General features: G+C 36.2%; 1 protein-coding gene across 8 annotated transcripts in view; it reads right to left on the reverse strand.

Moving 5' to 3' along the window:
* TENM4 (teneurin transmembrane protein 4) overlaps window positions 1-26,334 on the reverse strand; it is a 1,541,819-nt gene that overhangs the window by 1,196,894 nt on the left and 318,591 nt on the right. For all 8 annotated transcript variants that reach the window (XM_031505163.2, XM_077781310.1, XM_077781309.1 and 5 more), the window contains exon 3: window positions 7,496-7,583. The gene's annotated coding sequence lies outside the window, so the exon portion shown is untranslated. The remainder of the gene's footprint in view (window positions 1-7,495; window positions 7,584-26,334) is intronic.

Below are 26,334 nucleotides of genomic sequence, written 5' to 3' on the forward strand. Positions count from 1 at the left end.
CAATAATGGTCCTTTTTTCCCAAGCACAGATGTTCATGTTTCCCTGATCATCTTACAAAACATAAGATTGTCTGCAAAGGTCAGGTTAATCTCTTTTTCTAGCATGAATACTGTGATGCTTTGACCATCCAGCACTGAATTTAGACTGTCACCAGTCTGAAGATTTAAAGATGAGCATGTGTATTTGCTCCTACACTGCTGCACAATAATGGTTTTTACTGTACCCAGGATCACAGCATGGCCACCATTTCACCTCATTACTTTCCAAGGCATTTGGAGAGATACTCCAAGCTCAGAATGATGCTGCCTAAAACTGTGACCCTCCTCTGAGGTTAGCTGGCAATTTAAACAATGTAATATGAGTGTTGTATATTGAAAAGGAAGATAAAACAGTGGTTAGAAGAAACAAGAAAAGAGCCTTTTGAGGTCTCTTCTTAGATTTCCTTCTGTCTTGGTGGCTGACTGCAAGGAATGTAGATTTGGTGGAAAAAAATAATTATGGTTTTGACAGTAAGAGATTTCAAAATATGTCCCTGCACTTTGGCCCTGTATCACCTAAGGAACTAGATGGATTTTTTTGAATTGTCAGAGCAAAGAGGAATAATGTAGTTTTTCAGTCCAGTAAAAACACAGAATTATAGAAACCTAGAATGCTTTGATTTGTAAGAGACCTTAAAAATCATCTAGCTCTAACCTCTCTGCCCTGGGCAGGGATACCTTGCACTTGAACCTTCCACAGGACCAGGCTGCTCAGGACCCTATCCAGCCTGGCCCTGAACACATCTGTTAGTAAAAATATTATTTCCATTTCCCTCTGTGACATGGTGTCTCCACAGTGTTCTTCACTCTCCCTCATTTCTCACCACCTAAAATTCAGACATTCTGCACTAGAAATCTGTGTCCCTGGAGATTTGTCTTCAGAATCATCATAAAGTATCAACATATTTTTTTCATATTATTTCCCTGGCCCAGTGTAAACTCTGTGAGGTAGAGGGCAAATGTGAATCCACTTCTATGTTTTTTGCACCCCCCGATTGCTCCCCCAATATCTCCTCTGGACTTTTAAGAATGAAGATGATAAGCATGAGATTCCCTCTGTAACATCTTAGATCTAAGAAAAAAATAGGAAATCATGTTAATGCTACATGTTGACTACTGCTCTGCAGTGCAACACATCTCACTTGCTATAAAATAGATTCCAATCCTTATTAATTGAAAAAAAAAACCCCATGCAATTAATTTCCATGTAGGAAGAAATTATTAAAGAAACCACGTGACCACAACTTTAACTGAGACATGGAAAATCCACAGAACAAAACTTAAAAAAAAAAAAAAACAACAAAAAAACCCCAAAACAAAACAAAAAAAAAACCCCAAAAAAAAACAGAAAAAAAAAACCCAAACAGACAAACAAAAATATCCAGCATAACAGCTTTGTTTTTTTTTTTTCCATAGCAGCAGAGGAGATTATATCTGCTGGAAAAAGATGCAGTTTCAGTTTTGCTTCAGTAGCTGTAGCCTCATCTTTGACAAATTCAAGAAACATAAACCAAGTGGTGACACTGTATGGGGGAAATGGTAGAGCATAAAAAATAGCAGTGACATCAAAATTAATATTGTTCATGACTTGCACCAGAGTATTGATGGTGTAAAAAAATATTACTGTTAGTCTAGTGCCTTACATTTTTCTCCCTTTGGGACATCCTCATCACCAGTCACAACGCAGTGACTTTGTATGAGAATTTTTGTAGAATGGTAGAGTCAAAGGCTGGAGTGCTCAAATGTAATTATAAGTCAGCTACATATGTTTGCATTCACCCAGTTTGCTTCATCAGTGTTCACGTTAATTTAATTCACATTAATTTTATTCACAATACAGTTTCTTTATTCTTTTTTTCCCCTGCTTGAAAAGAGCAGCAGTCTTACTGATAAATGAGTCACTATTACATACTGTCAGATCTCAAAGGACAAAAAATAAGGAGGAAAAAAGTAATGTTGCCACTCTTTAGCACTGGATTAATTCCAGACCTCCCAATTAACACCATTGTCATTTAAATAAATGACAACTTTTACAAATATTTTTTTACTTATAACCTTTTTTGCTCATTTCAATATTCATTTATAAATTATTGCATAAAATGTGATGGTCGCATAAGAGAGTATGTGGGAAAGCATAACATCAACACAAAAATTATTTCAACAATTAAGCTGCAGGAAATTGAACATTAATCTCCTTCACAAATATTGTGTATAATAGCATAGATTTCTCTAGCAACTTGCATCTGCTTTAAAGTATTCGGCTTCATCTGTTGTCTTAGATGTGTCAAACATTCATTGGTGAAACGGCAAGAATCTTTCTAGAAATTAAACACATTGCCAAATCCCATGTCATGACTATAAGTCTTAGCCAGGGCATCTAGTCCTTTTCAAACACACCTCTAATATTGCTCCCCTTTTTGCTTTGACTTCACCTGGCTTCTTTCTTTACTATTCTATCTCCTTATTTTCAACCCTGAATTTTCATTAGAACTGTAACTCCAGTGATTTATTTAGTGGTTAAAGTAATTCAGTCTTACTATATTGAACATAATCACTGAATCAAGGCTCTTGTCCCAAGGGAATAACTCTTAATACTAGGGCTGCTTGCTCTTCTGGATACTATTGAATGCTCTGACTACAAGGCATCTTATTTACTATAATTTTGTTATTCTGTATTGAGGATGACAAAGAAACCTGTGCCTTTAGTTTGAAGACACCTGTGTTATAACTTTGATTGTTACAGATGATATTTGGCAATTACAAACAAAATTAAAAGTAAGACTATGTTAGGATAAACCCAGAAATCTAATCAGGAACTGAGCTAAATTTGTCTATTTCTTTCTTAATAGATTAATCCTTAATTTGGCAAATAATTTCATTTTAATTGGTTTTTAAAAAGTTTGACTGCATCAGCATATAGTCCACAAATTATACTAATTAGTTTTCTTTCATTTACAACTAACAAAATCTTTCCCATCCTAGATAAAAGACACTAGTTGGAAGTCCAGACATTGCATTTTGTAATAGGAATTCAATTATTAGTACAGCTAAACCCTCCTTTCTATCCTACAACAAAAAAACCCAAAAAAACCCTATATCTTTTTAATCTTAAATCTAAGCTTCTGGTTGTATTTGAACCTCTTTTTTGTCAGTGGTGCATAGGGGATGACTACAGTCCTCAGGAATAAGTTGACAAGTTCGATGTGAATGACTAACAGCAAAAGATTATCAATAGTGATCTTCTGAGAATTCACAGTGCTTGGGATACTACTTCCAGAATAGGTCCTACTCCCAAGAAATCTGTTGGTCACAGCCTTGGAAAGCAGCAGAATACCTCTTAAAATACCACTCATTGTGAAAACACAAATTATCTAGGAAATGTTGGCTTCTACAAAAATTAAGTAGTAAAGTTTTTAATGACACAAATTGTCATGTTTCTTGCATTACTCTTTCAGGATCCACCTTCTTTTCCAGATCTGTGTACCATGATCATAGTGACAATTAATCTTACCAGTAGATGGGAGTGCAAGCACAACCATGAGCAGATTGCTGCAGAAAGGCAAGGAGCATGGAAGGATGCTACATCTGTTACTACCCAAAAGTTCTCTCCATATTAGGAACAATATGATGCCAAAACAGAGAGTTATTTCTATACTGTCACACCTGAACCTAAAGAGGAGTGCTGGGGTTTGTTCATCATGTAATGTTTAAGATGGACATATGATGTGATAAAAATGCCTTTTCTGACATATTCACAGAGTAATTTTCTACATTTTCTCAATGAAAATTTCACGGTACTGTCTTAGAGCATATTTGGAAAAACATTTCTTCTTCAGATTAGAAATACAGTCATTGCAGATAAAAGTTTGGAAGTACTAAATGATGAAGAGGCAATGGTTTATCAATGGCTTCATAAGGAATGACTGGCTCCTCTCACTGCCAAAATGTCAAGTTATTTGCATTAAAGAAATTAATATATTTCTGCTTGGCATGTCTTTTAGAGAGATATGAACTAATTTGAAAAAATAAACACTTCCTTTGCACATTTTACTTGTTAGTCTTTCAAGTTCATTTCAGGTACTTATCCTGTTGCCCATTTTTCATATTCACAATGCAATGGAGTCAAGTGACTCACTCATGTTTAGTTTTAGGGTGTGTTTTCTTTCACATGTGAAAAGTGAGAGAATTTCTAAATATGTATAAGAGAATTATAATTTCTAAATTCTGTTTTCAGAACTAAGTGGTCCCTAGAACTCAATTAACTTTACATTTTAAAGTAATTTTGCTGAATTTAAATTATATCTTTCAGAAAAAAAACCCTGAAAAATGCAGAATATGTTTTAATATTTATTAAAGAAACCTCCCCACAACCAACAACAGAAAAACAGAAAAAAAATAAGTAATAATTTTCTTCTTTTTTCCTTTTGAAGACATTTCTAATGTAAAATTGACCTTATCTGGAGTGCTTAATATCAAATAGCATCCATGGGGAACTTCCAATCAAATCTACTCAAAGATTGCATGATTTACATGTGCTAAGGATGGTCTTTTTTCTACCAAATTTATCAGCCTATGTAATTTATGAATAAGCATCAACCTTAATTAATTGATAACATACACAAAATATTTTAGTCAATTAAAAATTAAACTTACAGCACACTAGGTGATATTAGAAGATGTACATTCATGAGCCTAAGATAATGGCCTAAACATCATTAAAATACTGGTACCAATATTTGTCTGACTTAAAATATGAAGAATCATTTTTATACTTTTAGAGGAATGGTTAAAATTAATAATTTAAATAGAAAATTGAAATGCTGTTTAGATCTCTTTGCATCATGTTTATCATATTTATCTAAATCATGTAAGATAGTTGGACTTTTCTATTTCAGCAAACTTTTACATTTTCAGAAGAAAAAACCCAGGTGAATATCAAATTCTTTGCTCTAAGAGAGATAGAGAATATTTGCAAAAATCTTAAAGAAAGTTAGCTGGAAACTGAATGTGTCTTCATTCCTAAATTTATGATACTAGAAAACACTGGAATGCTGGGTCTCCAACCCGCAGTTTTGTATTATTTCTTGTCATGGGCAGATGGTGCTACCAAGAACTTGACTTCACATAGCAAAGAAAGGGTTGAGAATGAACAGTGAACACTTAACCTGAGCTCTGAAGAGTGAGCAAATAAAACTCTTTAAAAGAAGGAGAAAAAATCTACAACAAAAGCCAAAATCTCACCAACATATTGAAGGCTTAAATACTCAATTTCCTAGTTGCTAATGTTGCACTTTTGATCAAACACATTATACTGCATGTTTTGTAGGATGTTAGTCACTTTTGATAAGGTTTCCTCTCTGAAGACCAGAGTATAAAGTCTTCAGCCAAAGCAAGGTAAAGATTGCTATATATCTGCTGCAATTCTGGAAGCAACAGATCCTTGATCCCTCAAGGTCTGCTACTGGCAATGCTTCATTTGCTAGGAGAAATGTATAGGGTAAAACTGCAGCACCTTGTACTATGCTGGAATGTGTTTCATGTACAACAGCCTCCTTCCTAAAGATACTGATATGTCAACTCTGAAATTGCAGATATAAGTTTCTAGATTTTGCCACACTCTATAGTCACCATTTGCAATGCCAAAGTCATCATTACAAATCAAACTCTCTGTGTCCGATAATTGTTTGCATGGAAATTAGCATAAAGATAAAACACCAAGGAAAAAAGGCATGAGAGGAGGATATGATCATACAGGTTTGCTTTAGCTCTGTGAGGCTTAAGAGCCCTGAGTTTAACTGTAGTCAGTGAATAAAGATCAACATCTCCAAAGGTCAATGTTCAAAATTAGGCTCCTGCTCTGAAATGTGCCTCATTTCACATAGGAATCTCCTTCCACCCCTTAACTTGACCAGGAACCATGGAATATGACCTTACTATGTTTGGGGAATATTATTGAAACAGGTTATTCAGAATTCAGAAGTCAATAAATATACGACTGCAATAACTGTGAAGGCAAAAAAGAGTTACTGGTATTCTGTAGTAGGGTTACATGACAAGGTTTTGGTACCAGGAGTGTAAAGGAGTGGCTTCTGTTGTCAGACATAGCCAATGCTAGCTGGTAGAGAAGAGACTGACGCTGGCCATTATCTTACTCTGAGTTGATTGGAAAGAAATTAATCTGAGGAACTAGAGCGATAAAGTGGCTTTAGACCTGGTGTCTACCCAAGGCAAGCCCACCTCATACACAGAAACACTTAGGGTGACAATATTTCTGCATGCCCCAGACAGTGACTGAAGGCATCAGTAAGTTTGATATACGATAAACCATTCTGCTGGATGCAGTAACACATAGATGTAGCTGTGTGGTACTGTGAGTGATCAGGATCCTAACAAGTCAATGGAAAGGAGAATGGGGACTGTATGGAGCTATAGATCTTACTTTAGGTCATAGGATGTCTTTCACTGTTTTCCTAAATATGGTTGATTTCAGCTTTTCCTCCCTCTGTAGGCTCTTAACCCTTCTTAACAGCAGCTTTACATGCCAACAAACTTGCCCTGTTTTTTCTTTTAGTGCTATGTCCATAATTTTAAGCTTACACCATCTATAGAGCTTAGAGATGTGCAGCAATGTTGTCAGTGAATCAGGGCATATTTGAAAAGGTAAATATTTTTTGCCTACTACATTGTGGAATAAGTTAAAATCTCATTGCAGTCAAATCACATAAAATGTTCCTTTGAACTTTTCGTATAGTATCTCTGAAGTGTCTTGAAATGCAGAACCAGATCAGAGCATGACAATTGTAGATTAAACGTATTTCCTTGGATTTACATTTAATGTTTTTCTTCTGCCCTCTTCAGAAATCAGTTAAGAAGCATTTATCTTACTGTGGAGGATATAAAGGGTATTTTCTATGACAAATAGTGCAGAAGTTTATTAGTGACCCGAACAGCATTTGAGGAGTAGAAACATAATACTCAAGAATTTAAAAGTAGAGTCTTATTCATATCATTAAATCCCTAAGTGTCACTCCTACTGCTGATTTTAGAATGAGAGAGGACAATTAATTCGTTGGTACCTTTCTAAATGTTCTATGCAATGGCAGAAGAGAATTCCTTATAAAATCCTTGAGAGAAGTGAAAGGAGATATGTTGCTATCCATTTCAATAAGAAATATAAAAGAGAAATCGATCCAAGGTAGATCAGAGATGACAACCCAAAAAATGCTAAAAATTATATGGTAAAAATTATAAAACCAGATATTTTTGCTGAATGAAAGTGTTTTTTAAAAAGCTTTAAAAAGTAAAAAAAACGTTTATCTAAAAAAAAAATTTAAACAAATGAGTGTTGATGAATTTTGTATTCTGTGCCTCAGAAGTTAGAATAGTTTTGTAACCCCAGTTTAGGTACAGCTATGCATTTCAGCAAGAAAGGTTTGAAAAGAAAAGAAGACCTTACCTATGTCACCAGTTTCTGGTGCAGCATCAATCACGTCTTCACTTCAGAATCATCAATAGATTAATGTTGTCTGGAGGACTACAGTGTCCTGGAATGACAAGTTATAAATCATATCAAAAAGGAATCTATCATGTTCAGACAATAATAGCATAAAATAGTCCAAACTGGAATCCAGAACACTGTTTACATCTGCCATCTCTACACAGAGGTCTATAAGGCATATATTGCTTTGGTATGTTGCATCTACATAACTAATAAATGGAGAGAAGACTTACATTTTAATATGAGTAAAATATTAATATCAAGTTTAAGCTTGACATTAAATTATTATTATTTCTGCTTACAGGATTGAAAGGAAGAGGAATTAGAATATCCTTAATTATCTAAAATATAGTTGTCCATGTCATGTCATAATTTTGAGGTGGAATATTCTGAATTCTTATTCTCATTTTGATATAAATCAAATTTCTTCTCCTGCACTGTAATCTATGAAGATGATTTCTCACTATTATATCAGTTTATGTACTAAAAAAAACTCTAATTATCCAATTTTATTACTTCAAAAGAAAATAGAATGAGCCTGGAAAGAAAAAACAGAATGAAATAGAGATCTACAATGGTTAAACTGATACTGAGAACTTGTGTTATCCTCTCTTTGATTCACATATGAGACTTCAACATTGGTCATGGACATGTTAAGCTTCCCAACAGTGGGTCGATTATTCTGGGCTGAAATTCAGCAGTTCACTCATCTGTGTGTTATACATTTATGTGCAAATTTAATTCCGGACTAAAGAGATCTCCCATGAGAATTGATATATTTCATCAGAGGACGTTATTTTAGATTTTCTAAAAGAGGAAAATGGTCATAGAATTAACAACTAGCATTAAAAATTACTTTACTGATACCAAACCACTAAACATTTTAATTAAACCTCAAATCACTGTAATTAAGAATTTCTAAGAACTTGGCATTCATGACAAATATAAACAAAGCATTTCTTTTTTGAATATTTAGAACAGTCATGGGGATAGGAATACGCCTGATATTTTAATGAATGACATTATCAAATTATCATTGACATTATCAAATTTCCACTGCTTTCAACATATCATTGTCTACCTATTTTAATGTTCTTGGAATAATTCTACTAACCCAGAATTGCAGAGTCACAGGACATTTTAGGTTGAAAAGGACCTCTGGAGATCCTCACGTCCAACTTCAGAGCAGGTGCCACTTTGAAATTCTTTCCAACCCACTTTCTTTTTCAGCACACCACTCTAAAGTTTTCATGAATTGTTCATTTCTGTTGTGCACACTATTTCATCACAGAACACGTACACACTTGCTAATTTGAAGGCATCACAGGATTAAGAGAAAGATGAGATCAGGTACTGAAGCACATATGAGGAATGTTAGAGACCAAAGAGCAGAATTGTTTCAAGCTTTATAAACTGAATCATCACTATCTTGGGACTGATGAAACACTACCGAAGTTCAATTAAAATTTCCCAAAATAGACCTCTTTTTCAAAATAAAGTATATTTTCCCCATATTTCCACCATGTGTTTCATGTCATTTATTGGCTTGCTGGCTTCTTATCCATACCTGCCTCTTGGTTTTAACTATATAGAGATCCTATGGCTACCATGTCCCAGTATGTCTTCAGCACATTCAATATAAACCTTCAGTTAGAGAGGGTAAACTTGGGCCTTATGTATTCATGTATTCCTTATTTTACAGGCTAATAAAGCTGGATATATTTAATGAAGTAAAGTTTAGTTTTTCTTTCCTCCATGGTCTCTTACACTTATAGATTATTGGGATAGTCCCAGCTGAGAAAAATTAGTTGTGCAGTGTGTTTTCATAGATTATGAAACAGGCAGTTTCTAAATAGGTGTTGTTTTTGTCATCTAACATATTCAGTCAGCATACTATCAGAAAAAAATAACTTAAAAATGTAAAGTATCAGCTTCCAGAAGAAATATTGGAACGACTCAATCAGCAGATGTAAAGTGAACTTGGGCCACACCAGAGAGTGGAATCTGTATGTTCTATTATGTCCCACTGAGTAAAGAAGACATGCACTAAAAAAAAAACAACTTGAAAAATTGTTTTGTACTATTCTAGAAATTATGACAGCACTCTCTTCTGCAGTGTTCTGACAGTTTGGGAAAAAGATTATTTTCTGTCTTTCCATAATCATTGAAATAACTCTAAGCAAAATGCTGTGCATTGTATCACTGACTTTAGTAATTTGCAGGCACTTACAATGAGTAAAAACAGTGCCACACACAGAGAAGACTGGTATTGAATTATGTAAGAGCAAGCCATATATTTCAGCCTGAATGAGGAAAGTAAGAGCCATGTTGGATATTAAGAAAACATATCAGGTTCAGAGGTCTGCAATTAATCTTGTCAGTGCATGAAGCCAGGCTAACCTGTTTGCAGGAATGCAACATCTCAGTGCCTTTTTCTCTTCTATGAATACACAGCCAACCCTGGACACGTGGGATTTGAATATATTAATGTGACTGGACATAGTCAAGCTCTTGAATATTTTACTGCATTCTTAGAAATATTAAATATTTACACCAATTCTTCTCAAATGTTGTACAGAGAACACGCAAATGGAATGAATTTCTGTAAGCTACCCTATGGTATATGCAGATAATACAGATATTTCTAGACAAGAATTACATTCTGCTGTCAGTTGAAGCAGAGAAATTTGGTCTGCAGTTGATCCAAGTGTCTCTGATTGATAGATACAAAAGTCAATATAGTACCCATAGATACACTTTTAAAACAACATTGTCCTTTTTTATACAACCAGTGAAATATCATAATTGAATACATTTACTTTTAGAACCTGTTAACACTAAGATACATGTAGTGAAATTGACTGAGAATAAATTAAAATAGATCGGTTTCCTTTATTGACCTTAACAAATGTACAAATGCCATAGATGATGGTTATGATGACCCTTATACAAAGAAAAAACTATAACCAAGCATTCTGTAAAGGCCACTTCCATTACAAGGACTCTCTCTATTGATTGCATGGAGCCTTCCTTGAGAAGTACAACAGTAGGTGTTTTTTAAGAAAATTGATTTTAATGATTAAAAAGACCTCAATTTCCCTTTGATGTTTCACACCACAAGTATTCTGTAAATATAAGGGCCTAGTATAAGTCCATTAATGGGAACAAATAGATGCACTCCAACATTCTTTAAAACTTTACATTCTAGTATAAAATGAACTATCACAAAAATATGTATAAATTTTATCAGATTATAAAGTTTCTTTTGAGGCTTTGCCTTCCTTCTATAATCAAACACAATTTTCATATCTTGAAATCATTGCCAGAATTCTAACTTTCAAAATACATCAGGCTAACCTGTGATGATGTTCTGGACATGACTGGAAGGTGGACTTCTTGTTGTTGTGTCATTTTTAAATGTCTCAGCATATATAGAGCTGATTATCTTAAATTCAGCTTCCCATGTGAAAATATCTAAAATGCATTTGAGTTTTAATCCATATATGCATCCATTGAAGCAGTGTAAGCATCTTTGCAGACATTAGAGATCGATGTAAAGTAGAAAAGTAGTTTTATGTTTTTTTTAAATTAATCACGAATATGATAGAATCAGTCCACTAAAATTTCATGCAAAGTTAACATTTGTGACTGATTCTGCTAATAATAATCACTTCTGAGCACCTGATAAGTCATCTGAGGCAAAATCAGTCATTTTACAGAGGTCTCCTATGAGCTCCATCCTTCTGGATTTCCAACCATGTAGAACAGATTTCTATTTAAATTTCTCCTCTGCTTTCCAAAAATCTTTAGTGTGAACAAGTTTAGAAACTTATGTTCTCAGGTGCCATTTTCCCTGCTCCGATAAAGATAATAAATGGAAAAGTGAAAAGATAAAGTAATAATTATAACTCTTCTAAACTTCTAGAGACAGTTATGAAAGAGTGATTTACTGCCTGTTCACATTATTAGAGTGAGTCTCAGATGCAAGAAGTTGATATTTCTTGCATGTACAAATCTTGGATTAATTCCAAAATTTTTGGGAGCAATCAGAAACTTCATCAGCAATGACACATTTCTATATTAAGATTAGAACTGAACCTTGAGGATTCTTCTGCTCACTCCCAATGATTTCAGTGGGAGGCAGTTTCAGGTGTCTTGACATATAGGTCTGGACAGCCAGTCTTGCTCAGTAAAAGAGAAGAAAATCTAAGGAGGTGAGCAAAAACTAATTTTGTTTCATAAATCAAATACTTTCTACTGAGCAAATGGAAATCAGTGCATTTTGGACTGGAAAAGGGGAATGGAAAGAAGATGGGACCATTGAGGAACAGCCCAGATCCTTTATATAAAGAATGGAGGGTGTAGTAAAGATTTATTTCAGCAAATCCATTTGTATTCCAATCACTCCTACCCATAGTGTCACTCTCAAGTTCAAAAAGGAGAACCTGCATTTATAAGTTATCCAAGTATTAAAGTGATGTCAAAGAACTTGGTTTTGTTTGAGCTCTAAGCTTTCCAAATGTTATATCAAAACCTTTCTAAGCCTTGAAACCATTTTTTTATTTTGTGGAAAAGGAAAAAAATGGCCCAATTTCTTACTTCCACAAACATGTTTAATAACTTCTGAGATTTTTAACACAGGAAAAATATACTTAATGACCTAAGACAGCAATTTAAACACACTTTTCTACTTTAGCCTGCTTTGTAATGTTTCTTAGTAATTTAGTTGAAACTTTTTTACTTCATTAATCATTAATATATTTTCCTTACAACTAGGAATTTTTCTGACCCGGTTGATGAGGAAACTAAAAGATGCAGCTGCCTTGCAATGGCAATAAACAGAAGTTACGAAGTGCAGAGTTTACTAGTTGTTTTCAAGTACAAGCATTTCCAAGTGAGATTGCCTGATCACCTCTGGTGATCAAGGAGCTCAAATAGCAAGGATGGGATGAATTTTGATTTAAGGAACTTCAGTTTTTTAACCAATGCATGAAGCAGACCCTTTGCAGAACCAAGAGCAAATACTGAATATGTTTTTGTATAACAAAAAAAAAAAAAAATTGTTAAGCAAAACAATTTAATTTCTGAGAAAGAAAATAGTTCTTTGCCTTGCTTTCACTACAGCACAAGTGTTCTTCAGAGAGGTGGATATGAAAGGCATCATATGTAAACCAAATTTTCAAACAGAATTGCAAAATGGATATAGGCACTATTTTAAAAAGTACTGGTTTTGCAGAGTGAATTTGTCACTCCTCTTTTATGCATTTTTATGCTGAGTAAGCCATAGAAACAAAATCATACAGACAGCTCTTTGGATTCCAAAATTTTCTTTTGTGCTATTAGATTTTTCTAGTAAAAAAGTATCTGGTAAAAAAAGAAAATCTCTGCAGATAACAATCTTCACTGCTTTTGCCCCTTACTCATATGAACGACTGAAAGTTTTAGTCATAGATTTGCTGAGAAAAGAGGATAGAGGAGAATCCAGAGCTAAGAGGATGTGATTCCTTCATCAGCTTCCAAAGTCTTTGTGTAACTATGTTCATTAGGAATATATAATATTTGGTAGACACCTTTGTGACACTTGTGCATTGAGCAAAGTGTTATATCCCAGAAATAATTCTTTAACCAAAATGATGACAGGAAAAATGACACATTAAAAAATAAAATTAAATGCAATGTCATGATGCTCTCTCTTGTCAATTTATCTTCTTATTTCCAGTTTCTCATTTAGTAAAACAGGATATATAATGAAAAAAAAAATATAATCTCCCTAAGCACCTAAAATAGAGATAAAAATATCTGAATTTCCTCAACAGTGCTTAATTATTATATTTCCTTCTCTTAACAGATTTAGGAGTTTCCAGGCCACTTTAAATAAGGGATATAAAGTAGTGTTTATACTTTAATATTATCATAAGAACCCTTTGAAATCACAGCTCCTTTTTGCCAGGCACTGAGCAAACAGCCAGGTGGAGAGACTTCCTCACCCAGAAATCATATATTCCATGTTGAGGAGAAATAAGATCAATAATATATAATAGTATGATTATTGCCATATAGTAACTCAGCTGTGGAATAAGAACTAAAAGCATTTGGATCAGATCAGATCATAGGACATATACCCTGCTAAGACTTGCAGTAAAGGACATGCACTAGAAAACAGTCTAAGCTAGTGCAGCTATACACCAATACTTCTCTACACAGATATCCAGCCTTCTGTGTCCCACTGGTTTCCTGAGACGCAGGTGGTGTCTTTGTGCTTAATATTCCTGGATTAATTCTTTCATTCAATAAATTAGTTCAATTAATTATTTTAAAGACTACGTAACCTTTGGAAATGCAGGTTTCTTGGTACCTGGATGAGCTAGCCAACACTGCTGTAGATAGGAGTGTGACATCATCCTGGGATTTAAGTACCTCAAAGAATGTGGAACAGAGCTGACTGCTGGGATCTTATGATTTCTTCTTTCCTTCAAGTGTCTGAATTCTTCATCACTATGTTATGCAAAGCACCTCCTTGGTAGTATTTGATGTGATTATGCAGTCAAGGATCACATTTGTACTACAGCTGGTATTGAACCTTTTAAAGGTTATATTTATTTAAAGAATTTCTGGAATACATCCTAGTCTATACATCTGCCCAACTAATTTAGATTTCGGCAAGTAAGGGTTTGCCTGGATGATACACAAATGATTAACATATAACAAATAACAAATAACAAATAACACAGCACTTTTCATTTTCTGTCAAATCACCATGGGCTGTATTTTAAGGAAATTAGGCAGATGGCTCAATGGTCAGCAAAGATGGGACAAGACACTCCTACTAGATATTTGCAGTTTGCCATGCTCTAGTGTTTATCCATCTGTAGAACAAATCACCTGCCAGTTGTTTGAGTTATACGACTGGGTAAGCATTGCTAAGTACTCTGTAATAACAAAAGTACTGCTGAAAAAAAAGCTGTATACAAGGTATGCACACTGATGGCTTTTGCAGACAAAAAATGCAAATTGAGGCTCATAAGAATTCAATCTTACCCTGCCAAAATATTTATTCATGGCAGGCATTATCTGCACAATTCAGAAACACATACACCACTCCATATCACAAACTGCTGACAAGATGTAGAAAAGGCAATAACACTCTAACGTCTATGCACTTTATTCGTTACTCTGCTGAGGTAGAAGTACATGCATACATTTTCAAAACTAGTTAGAGAGCTGATTGTCAGCAATTCATTCTCTAGCATTTCTGCTGCAGATTCTTCATTCACTTAGCCCCACAGCCATCAGCATTTGTAGGCAAATGTGGAAAAAAAATCCTTACAGCAAGCAATTGAAGCACACATCACATAGTTACATGCCCACTGGAGGGCTAATATCTGACTGGAAAGATCAGTCAGCCTGAAATTTTAAATGACCTTGTAACATTAGGTCATTGTCCCTTTTCTATTACAACTTAGGTGTCTATACAAGGCTTTAAAAATCCTTCTAATTCCTTTTTTTGAGATAATACGTTTGAATGCACTTTAAAACTTGAAGCATGTGAACTGTTTCTGTTTGTATCATTAAATTCTGTATCTATATCCATAAAAGAAGAAGCATTTTTATTTCACATAATTTTTCACAATCTTTCAGCATTACCAGTGATATTACTGCATATTACTTGTTATGCAATACCTCAGTGATGTGTAACCAAGGGATATTTTGGAATAGACACTGTACAGTGACATTATTAACTTCCTTTCAAGGGAAAGCAAGGCCCACAGGCCTGAGCAGGTAAGGCACTGAAGCCTTTTTCTGAGACCATCTAGAGATGGTCCTTTCATTGTCCTCTTGGGATGCTATGTCCCATAGCATGCCCTAAGATCCTTGTTCTTGAGTACACAAATGTCAAACATCATTTTAAATAGGCATTTTTGGCACTCACAGCACATGCAAGTATAAATGAACTGATACTCAGTGATAAACCCATGGCACTTCTACCTATTTCCTTTCAGATCACATTGATACTAAGAAGAACACCTCCCATCTTCATCTACTCTTTCACAGAATCAGAGAATCACAGAATGAGTAAGGCTGGAAAGGGTTGGAAAGTGGTCCAGCCTCCCTGCACAAGCAGGGTCATGCTCAAGAACATTGCACAGGATTGTGTCCTGATAGTTCATAAGTTACCGTCAGTGAGGGAGACTACACAACCCCTCTGGGCAATCTGTTCCAGTGTGCCATCACCTGAACAGTAAAGTTATTCCTCATGTTCAGGTGGAATCTCCCATACATCAGTTTCTTCCTATTTCCTTTTTCCAGTGCTTGGCACCACCAAGAAGAGCCTGGCCAGGCTGTCCTCCTGACACCCTCCCTCCAGTCTCTTCTCAAGGCTGAAAAAACCCAACTCTGTCAGCCTTTCCTTGTAAAAGAGTTGCTCCCTTAATCATCTTTGTCACCTTCTGTTGGACCTGCTCCAGGAGCTCCACAGCTCTCTTGTACTGAGAAGCCCAGAACTGGATACAGCATTTCAGATGTGGTCTCACCAGAGCTGAGTAGGATCAACACCCTTGACATGCTAAAAATGCACCCCAGGATACCATTGGCCTTCTTGGCCAAAGGACACACTGCTGGCTCATGGGCAGCTTGTTGTTCACCAGGGCCCCCATATCCTTCTCTACGGAGCTGCTTCCCAGCAGGTCACCCCCATCCTACATTGCTGTGTGGGCTTATTTTTCCCCAAGTGTAGAACCCTGCATTTGCCTTTGTTGAATTTCAGAAGGTTCCTCTCTGCCCATCTCTCCAACCCACTGAGAGAAGGTTCTGAAGGGCTGCACAGACCTCTGGGGTATATTGGCTATTCCTTTGTGCCATCAGAAAATTTCCAGAGGAGAAATTATTTCCTTAGAGTAAGAATGAAGACAGAATAATGCCTATGAGAGCTTTATGGGTAAAAGCTGCATTCTTCCACAGAAGTTTGCATAGCAGATGTTGAGGTTTCTCTAGTGACACCAAATCAAACACAGTGCATAGAGGTTGATTTCTATCTGCATTCCCATATTTTTGCTAGATACAGATGCCCTGTGCAAAGAATGAACACTGTTCAGCTGCCAAAAACAGGCACAGCATGTTCAACGGAATCTTGAGAAGCATAAGAATAAATAAAAATCCTTGTCCATGCATACAGAAACCTCATTATATTATTTATTATTAACCTCACCCACCCTTGCAGAGAGAACTCTTAGTTTTAAATCTCTACCAGTGGTTTTATTTTTAAACCTTATATATTTTTATAACTAGACTCCAAGTCCCCAGTTAGGATGCCATGTTTTAAAACTGTGCTGCTGATTTTCCTCAGCTCTCTGAATTCAGGGGTAGATAGGTAAAGCCTTGATTGCATTGCTGTGTTTATTGTAGGGTAGAGGGTTCTGAGGCAAAGAAAGGGTACAGCCGAAATCTTTTCCTGGCAGTATTGTACCCTTCCTGTCAAACTGTGAGAGGATTACAGAGCTGCAAGATCTCCCTAGTCAGAGGGAAGTCTCTCTGCATTTTCATTCTGTACATTTCTGTTAGCAGATGCTTGGCTTACTACATCTTATGCTGTGCAGATCAAACCGTGAAAAATAGGTCTTGAATAGAATTACAATTTCTGCAGCTCCTCTGGGGGGGTCTTTAGTTTCCAGTAATTTCCATATTTGTTAACTCTACCTCATAATAACAGACTCCTTCAAATATAAACAGGATTACCCAATAGTGATCTGTTGCTTTCAAAACTCTAGCTCAGGTCAGACTGGAATAGCAGAGTTCTCATTCCCCAAAATGGGGGGTCTTAAAATGCAATTGTAATAATACTAGCTTTTCAAAGTAATATTATACTTGCGTTAGAGACAGAGCAGGAGTCTGAAAAAGTAGGATAAAAAACTGGACAGCACAGGAACACAGGGTCAAGGGTTGAAAATTTTTATGCTTAAAATTTTATGCATTTGAGATGCTGAGACAAAGTATCTGTTTTTGCAACTTAAAGAAATTAATATTTAAGTGAGATTCTCCAGTATATCTCATACATAATGAACACAAAAGTACCTCAATGAGCAGCTCATTTTTTCTTTAGTATCTTTCTTGTTGAAAAATATGGAATTAATTTGCATTGGAAATGGGTGTCATTTGCTTGGGCTGGTGCTGGACTTTATGGATTCTAGGATTGCTTTTATGTCTCATCTGAATTAATGTTTTTATACATTTACAGTATTTACCTCATTGTCTGCAAGAGATGAACAAAACGTGCCTGTGCTCTGATGCTTGTCTAACTCTAGGAATTTGTGAATGAAAGCAGGGAATGCAAAGAGCTGAAAACTTGCATCAAGAGAAAACTGTGAAGGGTGACAACTAAGTCTGCGCTCATAGAACATGGTATGTCCACCTGTACAGGGTCTGGGGCACATTAATCTTGTCATGTGCTATCTGAGCCCAAACAGAATTTCCCACAAGGAAAATTCCAGCTATGTCCCCTGTGGGAGGTTCCAAAATAAGCTATTCCACAAGTGAGGTTTAGGGATCTACAGAAGAAGGAATTATTGTACCTTACAAACTTATTTCAAAAACCAGTTGAAGGAGTGTTACACTGAGATATGAGTTTGGGAAAAAAATAAGCAGACAACCACAATAACAACAAAAGTCAATCCCTTTTTTCCCAATTAAAAAAAAGATAAAAATGAAAATGTCAATTGATAATATTTATTACAAATGAAGAGAGGAGACTAAGAAATATTTCTGAGACTTGAGGCATCTATTTTGCTTTTGCCTTAAAGTTGGGAAAATACACTAGGAGACAACCATTTAGTACTCAATACACTTTGATGAACAGATAACATCATAGCCAAAAAAAGATAGCACAGTGGAAAAGAAGTTTTGAGCCAAAAGGAAGTTTAGCAGAAGGAGCAGTAGTCTCCTTTTCACCGGTACAGGAGGACCCTTTGTGCAATGAACTGGGGAAAACAAGGTAGCAACAAATAAGTATCAGTAGTTTAGAGAAAATAGGAAGATTGCCATGAATGTCTCTGCTGCAGCTTTTGCTTGAGGTGCTTTAAAGCAGACAGTGTCACCATGATGGGAAGCATGGAGAGACATAATTGAACCAGGTAGGAAGAGATGCAGGATTTTCTCATATGTCTAAAGACACTCTGGGAGCCAACACCAAGAATCACATCCAATTTGTATTACAAAAAAGCCAATCACAGATGAAAGTTAATAGGAAAAGGCTGTCTTGTGGAGTCATGATTGCTGTGGGTATCTGGGTGTACCCACTTGGGGGCCTTGGTGGGTAAATCTATATACACAAACCAAACCAAATCAAACCAAACCAAACAAGAACAAACAAGCAAACAAAACCTCAAACCAAAACAACAAAAAACCACCAACAAACCCCCACAAAAAAACCCCACAACCAACCTTAATAAAAACCTAACCAAAGGGGAAAAAAAATAAAGTGAGGGAAAAAAAGAAATAAAAAGGAAGCAGGAGGAGAGGCTTTGTACTCAGCCAACAAAATTCATCAGATTGTTCATATATTGAGTCCAAATAAACACCAGTTTTCAAAACAATATCTAGGGTGTTCTGAGCCAGGATCATTTGGGAGTCACCAGTAAAACCTACAGAACCCTACTGTCACCCAGTAATGATGCCCCAGGAGCTGGCCCTGGACAGAGTCCATCAATAACTACTCCTGGATCCTCACTCTCCCTGGATATCTCATCACTGGAGACACACACACACTTACAAACATACAAAAAGCACAATTTGGTAAGTAAAGGAGAAAAGGATATGTTTTGTGCATATGCTAAAAGGAATGAGATTCTAAATCATAAACATCAGCTAAGGATGGGTGTGAGGGCAAAAGGTAGATAATATTGAGCACCTAAATTAGTTTCAAACTGAGAAAACTGCTATTAAGATTCTTCAAGAGAGTAATTTAAGATAATAAAAAACATATTGCAAATGTTCTTAGTTTCATTTGTTTACTGCTTTCACAAAATTCTTCAAGGAACTCATTAATAGAAATTAATTGGAACAAGTCCTGTGTTCATGTCCAGTTTCTTTTATAATTGCTGAAGTCACTGATTTGCCATGAAACATCTCCTATTTAATCTGACTGATTAAAAAGGGCACTTTCTCTTGCTGTACTCATTCAAGTGGAAATGAATTGTTCACTGTCATGCACCAGGCTGTTCCCTTCATTTTATAAACCAAAGGATTAGGCAAATTTAGTCAAGGAGTCTTGAAGACTCTTCCCTCCCTCTATTCCATTACTATCAAGAGGTGAAACACTGCACTGATTAGGAGACCTCTCTTTAATTTTTTGATTACAGGAATTAATTGGACTTTCAGACTGGACTGAATTAATCTTCAGTAAATTGTTTTCATGTAACTATGTTCCTTATTTGAAATTAATGTGAAAATTTCTTTGTCCTAAAGAAAAGCTCAGTACAGAACACAAAAAAGTGTTTCATGCATTCCATCTTTCAGGATGAAGATGTGTGGATGTAGAAGGTTTTGGTGTGAGGAGGTAGGCAGGCAGGCAGGAAGGAAGGAAGGAAGGAAGAAAGAAAGGATTTTATTTTTCTCCTAAAGACCAAAGGAAAAAGAGACAGTAGAACAGCAAATCTGTGACAACTTCAACCAATTTGCTGGGTCACAAAATAGCCTTTTATTTTTTTGCTTACTTGTGTGATTTTCCCTACTAAAGATTTCCAAAAGGTCTCCATGCTGGTAAATTAATAGGTTTGTTTTTCTAGAGAACAGATATATTCTACATTTTCTAGAATGGAAAAGTTCCCCATCCCAAAAAAATGCCAAAACTTCTCTTCCAAAAAATTACAGTAGTTGCAGGTCCAAGAAGGGTGGACACTTCCACGAACAGCTAGGAGTACATGCAAAACCAGCACAATACACATTTCAGAGATGAGTTGCCTATTGCAGTGATGGGGGACCTACCACTTAACATGGCACGTATGAATTACAAAGCAGTTAATGGTTTTCTTGGCAGAATGCCTTAGCCCCAGCGTGATTTGATAAATCATCTGCTCCCCTTAAAATAAAAAGCCTCATCTTAGTGTTAAAGACTCCACTTACTCCTTAGTGTCAAGTGTATTTAGACTATTACCTCTCCTCTTTCAAGCAGCTTATCAGTATCCTAACACTGACTTCTGGAGACAAGAAATCTGCAATATTATAGCTGACTCATTTCTGACCAGGACTGAAATTTAAATTTTCCAGGAACTTCCTTCCCTTGTGAAGCCATTTCATGTGTGACCATGCTCCTCCTTGCAAAGTTTATTGTACAAATACATCTTCTATTACTTTATCCAATCACAGTTTGTTTGTAAGGATAGGTTATAAACAGTGTACAGTATACTCGCCCCAAAACATGGCTTTTTAGCTGTACTGGGTTTGCATGGCCAAGCTTTGTTAGTGAGGTGGCTATAGGGGTGGCTTCTGTGAAAAGCTGCCAGAAGCTTCCTCCATGTCTAGTAGAGCCATTCCCTGGCAGCTCCAAAAACAGGTTTGATGCTGGTCAAGTCTGGGCCAATTAAAAATAGTAATGTATGTAAGATAAAGAAAAGAAGAAAAGAAAATGTTATTGCACAGTTGCAATTGTGGCCAGAGAAGAGCAGGGTGAGAATATGTGAGAGGAACAACTCTGCAGACACCAGGGTCAGTGGAGTAGGAGGGTGAGGAAGCACTCCAGGTGTTGGAGCTGGGATTCCTCTACAGCCCATGATGAAGACTATGGTGAGGCAGATGTGTCCCTGCCACCTACAAAGGACCAAAGGGATGCAAATATTCACCTGCAGCCTGTGGAGGAGACCCACACCAGAGCAGGGGGATGCCCAGAGGAGGCTGAGATCCTGTGAGAAACCCATGAAGAGAGGGGCCCACACTGGAGCAACCTGTACCTGAAGGACTGCACCCTAGGGAGGAGTGACCCATGCTGCAGCAGTTTGAGGGGGACTGCTGCCTTTGCGATGGACTCATGTTGGAGAAGTTCATGGAGAACTGCCTCCTGTGGAAGGGACCCCACAGTGAACCAGGGGAAGGACTCCTCTCCCTGAGCAGTGGGAGAAACAACAGGTGTTGATCTCAGTCCCATTCCCTGTCTCCTGCACCACTGGGCAGGATGTAGAGCTGAGAAGGAGAAAGGGATGAGAGGAAGGCATTCCCAAGGTTTTACTTCTCATCATCCTGCTCTGATTTTAACAAAAAAATCAACTAATATTTCTAATACGAGCCTGTTTTGACCATGATGGCACTTGGTGAGTGAGTCTCCCAAACCTTATCTCGCCTCATGGACCCTTCCCTGTATTTTCTCTCCTGTGTCCAACTGCAGAGGGGAGGGAGAGAGCCTTTGGTGGGTGCCTGTCATCCAGCCAGGATTAAACCACTATGGTCTTTTTGGTACTTTGACCAGGAATCCAACCTGGGGATCGACTTCTTGGAAGGTAGCTCACTACTATAACACCAAAGCAGAAGGAGGGAAGCTTCGAAGCTTTTAAACCCACAGAAAGAAACCATGCTCCAGTGCAATCCAAACCAAGCTTTGCAACACTAGCAGACAACTGTGATATCGTAAAACTTAAAGTGCACTGGTGCTATCTAATTCCTTGGTTACACAAGGAACTTCTAAAAGCACCCTTCCTGCTCTCTCTTGAGGGCATTAAAGCTGAGTGAGTTTTCCGTAATAAGCCAGTGGGCTATGGTTTGTGTTGCACTGAATCGTTCTTGCACATTTTATCTGTTCTTAGGGCAAAATTGACTCTTAGACCTTCTGTAATTCCACCAAAATCAATTGGATTGTCTGATGAACAATTCAGAGCTGAATTTAAGCCTCTGAGACACAAGCGATCCCTAACTAATTAACCTACAAACATTATTGTGCATTGACAGTTTGCCAAGGTATAGTCTGTACTGAGGACCGAAATCCATCAACATTTATGAAGTTTTCTATTCCTTGGTTAAAACAGTATTCTCAGCTACAAGCTTTCTTCTAAAATCAGCACTGAGGTAAACCAGCATACACCACTGAAGAGCAAAACCTTTGTGCCATGAAACATCTGATAGCAGAATGTCAACTACCATAGCAGTTAGTAAATGAAAGAATTGCAGCTTCATTGTCCTTGGTACAGTTAATAATACTCAATAATGGCAAATCCAAGTGAGCTGCTCTTCCAAAAACAACACTTAGCAGGAGGAGTTTTGTGTTTACAATACTGCAGTGCCCTCCCTGAAGCTTGAACAGCTTTGACTCTCCTAAAGATTTGTAATCATTTCTAAAAGGACTGTCATTGTTTAACTCCAGTCAGCAACCAAGACCCATGCAGCTGCTCACTCATTCTCCCACCAGTGGAAGAGTGGAAGTGCTCAGAACGGTAAATGCTAGAAAACACATGGGTTGAAATAATGACAGTTTAATAGGGAAAATAAAAGCTGCACACACAAGCAAAGCAAAACAAGGAATTATTTCACTGCTTCCCATGGCCAGGCAGTTGTTCAGCCATCTCCAGAAGATCAGAGCCCCATCCCATGTAACTATTACTTGGGAAAACAGATGCCATTACTCCAAACCCACTTCCTCCTTTCCTCCACTTTATATACTGAGCATGATGCCAGATGGTCTGGGATATCCCTTTGGTCTGTTTGGGTCATGCATCCTGTCTGTGTCTCCTCCCAGCTTCCTTGCCAGTGTGGCAGTAAGGAAAGCAGAAATGACCTTGGCTCTGTATAAGCCCTGCCCAGGAACAACAAAAATATGACTATATTATCAACCCTGTGCTCAGCACAAATCCAAAACACAACCTCATTACCAGCTACTATGAAGAAATCTAACTCTACCCCAGGCTAAACCAGCACTCTGCCTTATCTCTGCACATGCATCATATTTATCAGTAAGGCAGTGAAGAGTATTATACATTCCCAGACACATTTGTTAACTCTGACCACCCCATTCATAAGACTAGTGAAACCTCCTCAGAAACCTCAATGATTTCAGGTACAATCACTGAGAGCCTTAGTCAAAGGCAAGTTGCAGCAAGCATATTCATAGGTAAAACCTCATTTGGAAAAAGGATCCCTCTTGCCATCCTTATGAACTGAAATAAATTTGAATAGGTGTTTAAAAAGTAGAGGAGAATGAGAAACATCACTTTTAAAATTATGAAAGTAGACACATAGCATGAGGCAAAAGGCACTTCCCCAGTGAAAGTCTTTCCAGTAACTGTTCTTTCCAAATGGTGAGAAAATAAAGGGTGTGAAGCACTAGGTTTTTTGTAATATTGATAATTCTTCTTTATATGAAGACCTCACTTCTTTTAAATTTCTACATACTTGTTCTCCAACTAAAAAATCCACTTCTGACTACTACTTACTCTGACTCTTTGAGCAATTCCCATCACTTACTTCTTCTCCATTTTGACTCTGCTCTTCAAATCAGTACTATTATATTTTAATTTAATGAGATGAGGTTGCCATTTGCAGCTGTTAAATATTCTGTAAGGGCTCAGTATGAACTCATTACCTGTGGTTCTGGTATATTTTTTTTCTCAAGCTGTCTTTGAGTATGAACAATGTAAAAATATTTCTCTCTATTCAGAAAGTTTGATCAAAATTCAAAACTTGTAAACATTTAAGAAATTGAATAAGTGCCTATTATTTTTCATTACCTTATTTTTTTTATTTTCCTTATAAATGACAATTTACGGAAAGTTGTTTCACTTCTCAGGGGTGATTATTTTGCAAACAAGCAAAAAAAGCGATTCTGATTTAAATCCTTTCTTTATATGTACCCTATGTCATACATCATGTCAAATCAGTCTAAAAATCTATCTTTTTTTTTTAAAGGAAAGTTATGGAAAATGAGAATAGAGGAAATACAAGTGGCTATTCTAGTTCAGTCGTAATGATATCATGCAGAGCTTGTCCAGCTGTATTTTGCTTATTATTTACAATACAAAGACCGTGCCAGAGCATAGACAGACAACAAAGGAGTGGTTTGTTTGATTTTGGTTTTTTAATATGATTTTTAAAACTTGCAACTGCTTTGGTAAGGTCTGAAGCTTGACAATTTTAGAGCTCAGTTTGCACTATGAAACTAGTTTGAATCTTTATACTGAAAATATTAAATTAAAATTATTTCATCTTCTCTTATCATTGCACTGATAAACAATGGTTTTTGTCATTTGTCTGCATCTGTATTACATGCCTAACCTTGAAGTGATCTGCCTGTGTAATATTTTAGTAGTGTGTCCAGCTTTTATAATGTAACAGTCTCTCTAATGCCAAATATAGAGTCATTTTTAATATTTATACAAATTATACTCTGAGTTAACATATTTTGCTCCCAGGTTTGAAAAGGGGAACTAAGAAAAAAGAAATAAAACAAACAACTAAAATCAGGGTAAACCTGGTAATACAGATGTACAATAGTATTAAATTCCAATAAAATATTTACTGAGGATAAGCAATGTTTTTAGTACATTATGTAATTTACATTTCAAGTAGGATCAACTAATCTTCCACACATTCTGGTTTATAATAACGAAACATACACACACCCCAATGGAAGGGAACAGAGTCTTCATTAGGAAACTATTTAAAAATAAATGTGTGAATATAAATGATCTATTTGTATCCAACCTCCAGTAGACTGAAAATGAAAGCCAAAAAAGCAAGATGGTGTTGAGCAATATTGCTTTCGAGAGCTGATTTATGTTGGGTTGTGTTACTAGAGTTATCCCCAGCTTATGAGTCCTGCATAACAGCAACAACAATATCAGCCTAACAGCAATGAAGATTTCTGCTTACTTAAATGGCTACTTACTTAATTTTCTAACAGTGCTGCTGGTACCAATTAAACACAAGTGCACATTAACTGCTATATAGATGCTATTAGTTCTTCTTTTCCAGTTGGTAGCTCAAGACAAATAGCCAGGCTGCTCTTGTAAAGATTACTGTGTGAGTACATGATTTTTGGGCTTCCTGACAATTTGGAGCAAGTGAGAATAAAATTATTTCAGTTGGTGTAAACATATAGTAAATAGATATGTATATTTTACCACACACCAAATTTAGAAATAAAGAATTTTACAAAGACCAATATATGTTTCTATGAGCACGGTTGCTTTTTGATCTGAGAAATGTCTTAAATTTAGGGAAAAAACCCCAAAAACATCAAAAAACCTCTGACAAAAATTGACATTTTTAAACTAAAATTTTCAAGTACAGAAATAGAGTTGCCTTTTCTATCCAGTTTTTTCCATTTACCTTGACTTTGCACTAATAAAAATACAGAATAACTGAATGTTTTGGGTTTTAAGGTACCTTTAAAGAATGTCTAGTCAAATCTGTCTTGCCATGGACAGAGACATCTTCCTAAAAAAAAGTGCAAGTACAACTTGTACTGTTATAAAATTAACAGAAAATTTAAAATAGTTTAGAATCACTAAGCCTAGTATTTCAATGAAATTTTGCAGTACATTATGTCTCCAGCTCTAGGCACATATATATACATGTACATATGCACACACATATTCTACAATTATTTATACATATATATTTAACACAATTTTTATACTGCAACTTTCTCTTATAAATTTAATACAATCTGGGTTTCTACACCTAAAAAAATGCTACTTCTAGTTTCTCTTCTTTTGTTTGGATGAAGAGAGTACTAAACCTGAGGTTCACTGGTGCATGTACAGAGCCAGGGTCCAGGATCAAATAGATCAGAACATTTTATTGCCAAATTAATTATTCCTTCTCCA

The sequence above is a fragment of the Lonchura striata genome, chromosome 2 (assembly GCF_046129695.1).
Source record: "Lonchura striata isolate bLonStr1 chromosome 2, bLonStr1.mat, whole genome shotgun sequence".
NCBI classification, from domain to species: domain Eukaryota; kingdom Metazoa; phylum Chordata; class Aves; order Passeriformes; family Estrildidae; genus Lonchura; species Lonchura striata.